The sequence below is a fragment of the Spermophilus citellus genome (assembly GCF_964194105.1).
Source record: "Spermophilus citellus genome assembly, chromosome: 13".
Taxonomy (NCBI): domain Eukaryota; kingdom Metazoa; phylum Chordata; class Mammalia; order Rodentia; family Sciuridae; genus Spermophilus; species Spermophilus citellus.
This window is the reverse complement of record NC_138193.1, coordinates 115025774-115036327: the sequence shown is the minus strand read 5'-3', so window position 1 is coordinate 115036327 and position 10554 is coordinate 115025774.

Genomic DNA, 10554 nt, shown 5'->3' with positions numbered 1-10554 from the left:
ACCATCTGTGAGCAGAACACAGGCCCTGCAGACACCCGCCCTGCCTAGGACCTCTGGCCCCAGAACGGTGCAGAGAGAATTTGCTGTCCCTTCGCCACCAGTGTTGGTACTCTGCCAGAGCAGCCCCCCAGAGCTCAGCCCCTCAGCGAGGGTAAGGCCCCCAAGAGGGTGTGCTGTGCGGCCCCTTCCTTTCCAGGAGCAGCGCTGGCCTCCCAGCCTGGGCAAGGAGCCGCAGCACCAGAGACACAGGGTGGGCACAGAGAGGTGAGGAGCATGGCGGGGACACTGGAGGTCCTGCTCTGCCTCCTGCTGACCAGGTCCTGAGGCTGCAGGGGCAAGCTCAGGATGTGGGAGCCAGCCCCCGACAGCCCCGACTTCCAGCGGGGTGGAGCTGGAAGGGAGGGGCCGCCTCTCCACTCCACCTCCCCAGGCACCACACGCTGCCTTCTGTAGTGGACTCCAGAGCTCCCAGAGCCCACTTGGCCTGCGATGGCCATGGGCGGTCAGCTTGTCAGTGAGGCTGACTTGGTTTAGTGAGACTTACTTAGTGTTAGAGGGCTCAGTCTGCGGTCGACTGGTTCCAAGGCAGAACCACCATGGCATAGGAGGCCGCTCAGCTGGTAGAAGAATAAACTGCAGGGCACCCCCCCCACTGCCTCCAACCAGGTCCAGTCCCCGTGCCCATTCAGCCATGAAGGGGTCACTGCACTTCATGGACTCATCATTGCCTGAAAGCTCCTGCCTTGGGGCCCGGTTGCCCTGGGACCACGGTTGCAACACACAAGCCCTCTCTCGGGCCTTCAGACCAGGTGGCAGGGCTGACCGGCCCACCCACCTACGGGTGCCGACCTCTCGCTCAGCTTCCCTCGGGCGACCGGCTTGATGGGTCAATTCTCTGTGAGAACCGCCACCCCTTAGGGGCTCAAGACGCCCGGTCTCCCGCTCACAGCCCCAGGGCCAGGAACCAGCAGAGGCTGACGGGAGAGGCCTTTCCTCCCTCCACAGGGGCTCCCTGGGAATGCTGGACTGGGCCCAGGAGACCAGGCTGGCGTCATGCCTCCCATGGGATGGACTAGGCCATGGCTGGGGCACAGTTCTTCTACCCTGTGGCCTCACCCTGAGAGCCCCTCACCTGGGGGACAGAACAGGCTCTCCATGGGCAGTGAGGACCCAGGAACAACAGCAGAGGCTGCCCGAGGCCCTCAGGGCCCAGCCCAGCACTGCACACCGTCCGCTCCACTGCGTCCCCAGGTCAGAGTGACCACAAGGCCACCAGGTTGGAAAGGAGCTTCAGGGAGGATCAGAGCCATCTCTGCAGAGCCCCCCGCTTGCCCCTCACGTGGTGTGGATGCCATTCCCCGGATCCTTGTCTCCTGGTGACTTGGCCTGAAGCCAATGAGGAGAGGCCCTTCGACACCCTCTTGGCCTGGGAGGGCAGCCAGGAGGGTTGAATGTGTGCTCAGCGCCCAGCTCTGCAGCCTCCCAGTGTGACCAGAGTCCCCAGCTGTGGGAGGACGAGGGTGGTGCACACCTCCTGGGCTGTTGGGGCTCAGTGAGCCCCTGTGCCAGCCCCCTGGGCTGGCAGGCCTCCGCCATGGCCCCAGTCCTCCAGGGGACTGCTCTGGCCACCTCCTCAGCAACGTCACTCCAAACACACTCGCCCTGACTCCCAGTGGGGATGAACCCACTGGCTTTTGTTTGGGGCACCTGCCATGAGCCACTTGACCAGGTGGGGCGGGACATGTGGCCCTGTCTCTCCCCGCCCAGGTGCTGGTGCTGGGGTGGCAGAAGGCTCTGGCTCCCCTGGGCCTGTGTAGCTGGGCAGTGGTGTGGCCTTCTCGGTGCTCCCCCTCGAGGTAGGACTGACCCTGCCCTCTCGGGACTCAATCCCAGAAGTCCCTGAGCGCTGGGCAGAGCGGCACGGACACTCTGGCTCGATCACTGCGCCATGCAGGAGATGACGGAAGGTCCTCCCACCCCTCCCCTCTGACCTCTGAGTCCACCTTAAAGATGCAGCACTTTATCATTTATTTATATTGCTTTATGCGATGTGCTTCCTGAGAGCCCAGTCCAGCGCAGTGAGACACAGCCTGCATGCATAAATGAACACCCAGGAAGCCCCAACACCGCAGACCGCCCGGCCGCCTACTGCCTGCCGGCCTCGAGGATGCTCATCGATCGCCCCTGCTCTCGACCCCCGGCCCCTGACCTCTGTCCTTGGAGAGGAGGGTCACGACAGCAGCTTTCCTGCAGCCATCCGTAAACCTTGCTGAGTTAGACCCTCATTCCTCTTCCTGATTAGACCTTCCGTTCTGTTTCCATCTGGAAAAATGTCATCGGTTCTGGTGATTTACCTCCCTCGGGTCTGTCACGTTGCCCCATAACCTCGTTCCCAGGGACTTCAATCTCTCAGCGCCTGACTTGGACTTATTGTGAAAGATGTCCTCAGAATAAGAATCGTCTTGCTGCTCTGCGAAGACCAGAGATCAGGGCGGCCAGCTGGCTGCCGCCAGCCTCCCCCCCACTGGCCGAGCTCCAGGTGCCACTGTGTGTCTGGTGCCATGGGAAGGGGGTGGCTAGAGGGCACTGAGGGCCTCAGGACTGTGGTGGCAGGGTCACACCTCAGCTGGGCGAGGAGGCCACGGAGCCACAGAATAGCAGGACTGGGACCTCGGAGACCCGGCTCTAATGGAGCCCCACCTCCTGCCCAGCTGAGGCATAACCGGGCTCTCCCAGAGGTGCATCAGGGCCTGGAGCCCAGAGGCCCAAGTCCAGCCAGGAAAGGAGTGCCCAGTCCTTTCCTAGACAGAATGGCCTAGCTGCTCTGACAATGCCACCTGTCCTCAGGAAACACACATCAGGAATGTCAGCAGGGCCACCCACCACACCTCAGCTTGCAGAGGTGTCTGCCACCAGCCGGTGAAGCGATCCAGGCCCTTCGCACCATACAGACCTTCCCAGAACCAGGCTGTGAGTCTGCATGCCCTGGCTCCTCCCACCCCAAGACCAGCAAGGAGCACCGGCAGGATTTGCTGGAGGGACTGATGGATGGACGGATGGATGGATGGACGGACTGGCGGATGGACGGATGAGTGGGTGGGTGGGTGTTCTGCGGTGAATGCCCCCTTGTGTTCATTTCCAGAGTCAGCGCCCCACGGTGCTCCCTGCTGCCCTAGTGTGGCTGTGGGCAGATGCCCATTCTTGTCACAGGCAGCTTGGCATCCAGGGCCTGGGGCACACAGCACAGGCATGTGCATAGGAGGTGGCTGTGGGGGCAGCAGGGGCGGCAGAGGACCAGGATCCACCATGTGTGATCAGTTCTGGGACCATGGTAAAGCAGATGATGATTCTGCAGGTCTGGGTGGTGCCAAGGCCTTGCCGCAGGCCCAGGACCACACCTGGGTGACAGCGACATGGGACACATCTGCCTGTGCACACCCTTTCCTGGGATCGAGGGTGGGCTTGTGGATAGGACTCAGGGTGCTGGGAGATGATGGTGAGGGCTGACGGTGGGACGAGCGAGGGTCCTGCCCCACTGGAGGGGACTGGAGAGTCCTGGGGACACTGTTTGAGGGGACTCCTGACTTCGAGGGGGCCAGGGCTCCTCCACCATCAGCAGAGTGTGCGTGGAACAAGGGTTACCCGATGCTGTGGCCCCCCACTAGTTGCAGCCTCCTGCTTGACCAGCGCGAGGGGAACAGGGCTTTTCCAGGTTTATTTCCGCCTCTTACATTTTTAAAGACTAACTGCGTGTTCCTCTGTTCCATTAAGACAACAGCCGGCAACCCTGAAGGTGCCCTCTGTGCACTTCCCTGGGCTCCAGGGAGACCGCAGAGCAAGGCTGCAGGAAGGGGCTTTATGAAATACCCAGCCCGCCTCCGGAAATGAGTCTCCACCTCACTGGTGGCCATAGAGCCACAGGTGCCGCAGGTTGCCCTGTCAAGGAGCCTCGTCTAAGTTTTATTAAAATCTTTCTGAAAATTCATCCTTTTCCTCCTGGAAGCCAGTTGGACTCGGCACCGCTGGCCTCTTCCATGCTGGAATGATTGTGTGACCTTGAACTCAGCCTTTGTGTGTGCCCACAAGCCTGCTCTGGGGACCAGGGCCACCTTCTCTGCAGGGCCCTGGCTGCTGCCCTCAAACCCCTCTGGTTACACCTCTCCTCCCCACCTGCACCATCACCTCCTGAGCCAGGAGGACCCTCTCCCCGACCCACCAGATGGTGGACGTGCGTGTGTCGGTGTCCCTCTCCAGCTTGTTCCCCTGGGGGTGCCAAATCTCAGGTGGAACCTCTACTCTGAAGACGGCTTTGCCGAGTGAGCTCAGTCCTGGCGTCCAGGAGACAGCGCCCTCTGGGTGCCCCAGGCTCTCCTCCTTCTTCCAGCGCTGCCCATCCCACAGAGCATCGCTGCCTGACAGCTGTGTCCTGGGACCCTCTGCTGAGCTCACTCGCTGGCCTGCTCTGGTAGGTCATTAGCCAGGAACCACCTCCTCTGACCCTCACTCTGTGTGCGAAAATGAATAAGCAAGTCGTGGTTCTGACGTGATCATTGCACACACAAGAGAGTCACGGCCCAGAGACTGGTCTGTGCCTGCTCGCCCTCCAGCTCCCCATCGAAACCCACCTACGGTCCAGTGCTGTCTCCCATCACCATCTGTAAGCCAGGCCACTGTGCACACCAGACCCCTGGGCCCGTCACACTAACACCACGCATCACACAGACACCAATGCCACAATGACACCAGGTTGATGCCATGCTTATGCCACAATAAAGTCACACTAACACCATACACCACACAATCCATACAATGCCATGTTAATATCATACACCATGCCAACACGACACTAATGTCAGGCCGACGCCATTCACCATGCTAACAGCACGCTGACGGCACTGGAGTGCCGGGCTAATGCCCCCAGTGGGCACCCAGCCTCTGCAGACTTTCAGGAGCACCAGGGCAGGCGCCCATGTACCACGCCTTACTCCAGCGTGAACTGAACCTGAATCTTATTGCACAAATCAACAGGGGCTGAGAGGAGCCACGGAGGGTGGCGTCAGGAGTCGAGCTCCCACACGGGTCCTGATACCCTCTCAGTGGGAGGCAGTTGGACATGAGCATGTCCCCAGTGCCCCAAGATACTCCTACCAGCAGCCACACTCTTCCACAGCTACAGTCCCACAGAGCGACACCTCGACAGACTCGGAAAGCTTCAAGCCTTCGTGACAGATGTGCTGGGTCCCATGACAGAAGCGCTCCAGCAGAGAGCAACAGCCACGCTGTCACGCCCCGTCAGCGGCCACCCGAGCCACCCGATGACTGGACCTCTCCAGTGTCTCCACACCCGTCACAGCTTCCTCACCACTTCTTTATTTAAAATGCAAGTCCTTCAGGCCACTTCGCCCCTGCAGAGAGCCCTCGCATACACAGGCCGCGTCCCCGGTGCACTGGGCGGCAGAGATGTTCTGCTCCTTCACCATGAGACGGTCCATATAGGGCATCATGGCGCAGGCCGACCCAGCCCAGCACAGGTACAAACAGGACCTGCACGTCTGTTCTGAAGGCTGAGGCAGGAGGATCGTGAGTTCAAAGCCAGCCTCAGCAACTTAGTGAGGCCCTAAGCACTCTTTGAGTTTATTTTTATATTTAAATACAGTATTAAAAAGGACTGAGGATGTGGCTCAGTGGTCACTTCCCCTGGGTTCAATTCCCAGTACCAAAAAGAAAAGTGAAATCTAAAGTTACCAAGCAAAAGCATTGTTTAAAGGAGGAGCAGATTTCCACACCTCCCTGGGAGAATCTGACAGGACTGGCTAGAGTGGGGACAGGTAAGCACGAGCTCCCAGGACCTGGCCACCAGCTGGGACTGGGAACCACCCAGAGCACTGACCTTCATCAGGTTGTCCCCTCCTCCCCACAACTGGGCTGAAGGCAGCTGCTTCCCAGGGCGCCTTTAATAAAGCTCACTGCATCTCCGCTGAGCTAATTTAATCACTCAGGTGAGTGACTCTCTCCATTTACACCAGCTGGTTTCTGATGGCGCTCCCAAACGTGTCAACCACCACACAAATCAAACAGGGCAGAGCGGCCCCCGCAGTGACCCTCCTTGCTTAATTAAACTGCATCTAGCAGTGACCTGGATGGCAGGCGCTGTCCCCAGCACCACACCATGAAATCTGCCAGGAGCTAGCTCTCCCCAGGCAGCCCTACCAACCCTCCAGCCTCAGAGGCCACCGTGCCTACAGAAGATGCTGCTCAAGGACACCGCGATCGTGGAAGGCAGGCTGAGGTGGGGAGGCAGAATCCGTGTGCTTTTTAATTATTGCAGATCTCACCTGAAGAAACGGTACCTCTGTCAGAGTTAAGGGATGACTAATAGTTTCTCTCCCCATGCATCTGGCAGAGCGGTGCCCAGAATTATGATAATTGCCCCTTGTCTGTACATACTGTCTTTCCTCCAAAGAGTCTGAATCTTCCAAAGATTGCTTCAATTTATCGTTCAACATTGCCGAGGGCAGAAAAAAAGTAATATTAGTTGGTCAGACAAATAGATCCATTTGATAGGGGTTAACCAGAGAAGAGGTAAAAGTCCCTCATCACAAGTCCAGCATTTTACACAGTGGTCAAGTCAGGGAGGATTCAAACTGTCCTCTAGAGGTGCATTAGTTGGGGTAACAAACTCTGAAACAAGTGGCTTTGCCCACGGAAACCTACCTGCTGCTCAGATCCCAGTTGGACACGTCACCTCCTTGCAGTGACCCAGGGACCACGGGCATCTCCAACCTGTGGGACTGCCAGGGACTCCATGGAGCCCTTGGCTAACCTCTGCATTCAGCTGGCCCTGGGGCACAGGCCAACAGCATGAAGGGCCCATGATGGGCAAGGACTGGGCACACAGCACTCACTGCCGCCCTTGCTGTTGTCCAGAACCCGATCTCCTGGCCAGGACTGACTGCGGAGAAGGCTCGGCCACAGAGTAGGCAGGACAGCCAGGAGCCTCCAGCCCAGAACACGGCACCTGCTTCCTTCCTATCCTCCCTGAACAGGAAACACTGGGCTGTGGAGCCAGCCAGGTGAGCAGGCCCACAGAGCTCTTGCACGCTGACCTCACCAACAACCGACAGAATCCAGGGCTGTCATCTGAGGACTCCAGGGGGCAGCTCTGGTGGGCCAATTGGACAGGAAGTCGTCCTGACCAGCGGCCAGCGCAGCAGGGAGCTCCTTGGTTTGCCTTCTCTGTCCTCAGCTTTGTCCCCAAGGCAGTTGGAGGCTCAGAGCTGCGCCCCCAGCAGGACAGAACCACTCGGGGAGAACCCCCTCTCTGGGCCAGACGCTGGAGGCGGGTCTTGCAGGCCCGAGAGCAATGGCATGGCCAGGCCCTCTTTTCCTCCTCCCACCCCTTGCCCTGCTCTGGCCTGCCCAGTCATGCAGGGTGCAGACGTCACCTCTCTGGCTGGAAGGACGGAGAAAAGGGGCCTCTGCTCTCCAGAAGCACTGGAGGGAGTCCACGGGTTCTCGCTTTCGTCTTCCCACCAACCCTGAAACATCCCTTAGGGAACGGCAAGACAAATCTAAGGGAGGGAAACCAGAGCTTTCTAACCAAAGGCCGGGGGCACTGGTGTCCTGTGACCTGGAGAGCCCTGGGGAGTGCCCAGGGAGGCAGTGTGAGAGAAGGTCCCCAACAATGAAGAGCGACCTACCCGGTCACACTGGAGCAGGCTCACACTGTGAGAACAGGTTGGGGCTGGAAGTCCAGGACCAGGGTGCCCACACGTGTCCATCTGGGGAGGGCCCTCTCCCTGGATCACAGATGGGTACCTTCTCACTGTGTCCTCAGAAGGTCCCCTGTCCTCTGGACTCTCTTCTCACAGGGGCACTGATCCCCTCATGGTGGCCCCACCCTCACGGCCTCATCCCGCCCTGATCACCTCCAAGGGCCCATCACAGTCACCATCACACCTGTCCAGGGCTGCAGCATGAAATTATGGGGACACAATTTCAGTCCGTGGCACAAATTAGAGGATTTGGAAACTGAACTGGCACTAAAGTCACTCCCCAGCAGGTGAGACAGCCCCTGTGGTCACACCTGATGGCCCCAGAGAATCGGAGTACAGGTTCTCAGCTCGTGCATGGTCGACACCTCAGCTGGACTGTCCCTGGTGGGGGAGACTGTCCTGTGAAATGCAGGATGTTTTGCAGCATCCCAGGTCTCTATCCACTAGATGCCAGCAGCAACCCACAGCTGGGGACAATCAGAACTGCTCTGGTCACTCCCAAAGCCCTCTTGGGGCAAAGTCACCCCTGGCTGAAAACCACTGACTTAAACAGGACTCAGCACCTTGGGCACGGGATTCACTATGCCTGGGATGTAACCTGAAATCGCATGACATACTTAGAGCCAGGAGAACCTGACAGATTCACAAGTTTGGGGGACTCAGCCCACGTCTAGCTTGAGATGTCCCAGAAGTCTGAATCACCTAAGCTTTAATCACACCCAATGGCTGTGCTTCATAAGGTACAGGTGACCAAGGTGAGCCTTCCCAGAAACAGAGAAGGGGGTGCCCTGGGGAGACGAGCTGCTCTAAACTGAGAGCTTCAGAACTGAAGGAAGACACTAGCCAGAAAACAAGCCACAGGGAGCTTCAGTTGTAGAATCCTGATACGGGAAGGAGAGCTGATGACCGGTGAGCACAGTCCGTCTCGGATCAGAGAGGAAGGGAAGAGTGGGAAGCCCCGTCCCGACCTCCCAGCACAGGGTCCTGCCTGAGCAGCTCCCTGGAAACTCATGGCCCATTCCAGGTGAGACCACCCGGCCGCTCCTGCCACGGGGTGGGGCGTCTGCTCGGCTCTCGAGGGCCGGCCTTGCTGACGGCAGCAGTGGACAAGGGCACTACACTAAGAGAACACGAGACCCATGTCCCTCCTGAACCAAAGCACAAAGCCTCCCGGGACGGCAGCATGACACCGTGGCACTAGAAGGGCAGCACCAGGAGACGAGGGCCACAGGCTCCCGAGGAGCAGTCAGCGCCGACACCTCAGACAGGCCCACGGGGCAGTGGCACCCTGACACAGGTGGACACAGGACACACCCCCGACAGACCGCATGTCTGACACAAAAAGATTTCCCAGATCGTCACAATGGGAGGGACACCGGTATCCAATACAGAGCATCACTGGACCCAGCCAGTCACCATCGATCCTGCCTCGGGAGAAGCCCCAGGCTGTGTCCCTGCTGTGAAAGGCAGGCCTCAGGGACACCCCAGTTGCCCTTGCCCTCTGTCCCCCTTGTCCACAGGGTCAGGGGAGCCTCCAGCATTCCTCGCTCCTGGGAAGCATCTGCCATGCCGTTGAGGTCAGCTAGGAAAGAACTCAGTTCTTAACTCAAACAGTAAGGTCATTTTCGCAAATCACCCCGTTTTGGTTTTGTATTTTCACTTTATTCCTATCTTTAGGTTAATGAAAGAAGTTCTTTCTGAAGTTAAGAGATGATGTCACTCTTTCTTGTGACCAGTGGCAGGAGGCTGAGAACATAGGCTTGCCAGACACCGTTAAAGGGGAAGGAAGCAGTCACCACCCCAGACCCCAGGAGCCCCAGACCCCAGGTGCCCCAGACCCCAGGTGCCCCAGACCCCAGGAGCCCCAGACCCCAGGAGCCCCAGACCCCAGGAGCCCCAGACCCCAGGCTCCCTCAAACCCCAGCCGCCCAGACCTCAGGCCCCCAGACCCCAGGAGCCCTGGCCCAGGCACTGCACAGACAGCGGGTCTGGCTGTGAGGCTGCCAGCTCCCTGTCCATGGCAGTCACAGGCCTTCCGGTTCTAAGTGATGTTTCACAGCCTGGACCGTGCGCCTGCCCCTGGCCTCAGATGCCCCTATGAGGGGCCCATGGCCAGTTTTCCACACTAGCTATGTGGTCAGGGGGCAGGAGTTGACCTCAAGGACTCACTGGGTCAGTGTGTGCAGTGAGTGTGCAAACACTCATGAGCAAGCGCTGTCCAGTAGCCCACAGACTCCCCACTCAAGTCTCACGGGCTCATTCACTTTATCAAAGCCCTGGTGAGCAAAGTAAAGGGAGAAATCGGGTCCCAGACATTGCTGGGGGAGGGGGAAACCAGGCCAGAGGCCACAGGGGGAGCTGCCCAGAGTCCCCACCCTGCAGGGCCCAGGCTGTGCAGGGCACCATGCCACACGCTGGCTGCTGGACGTGGCCTCTCCCATGCACCTTCCCAGGCCTGCTCTCCCCTCTTATCCCAATGACATTGGACAAGCCACCTAGAAACCTGCAGGTAGGAGAAACAGGAGGAGAGACAAAGGAGGGGTGCCCCACCTCTCCTGGCTCAGAGTGATGGCAGCACTGGGGGAAGACCAGCTTTTTCTGCCAGATTCTTATGGTTCCAAGGCAAGAGTGGAACCTTCCAGGTCACTCGGGTCATCCTCAGCCCCACGTCTGTGTGTGCACCGTGTCACTTCGCAAGAAAGCCATTGTCCTCTAATGGGGACCCTCTTCACAAGAAAGAGTGATATCGTCTATAACTTCAGATGAGAAATTTAGATTT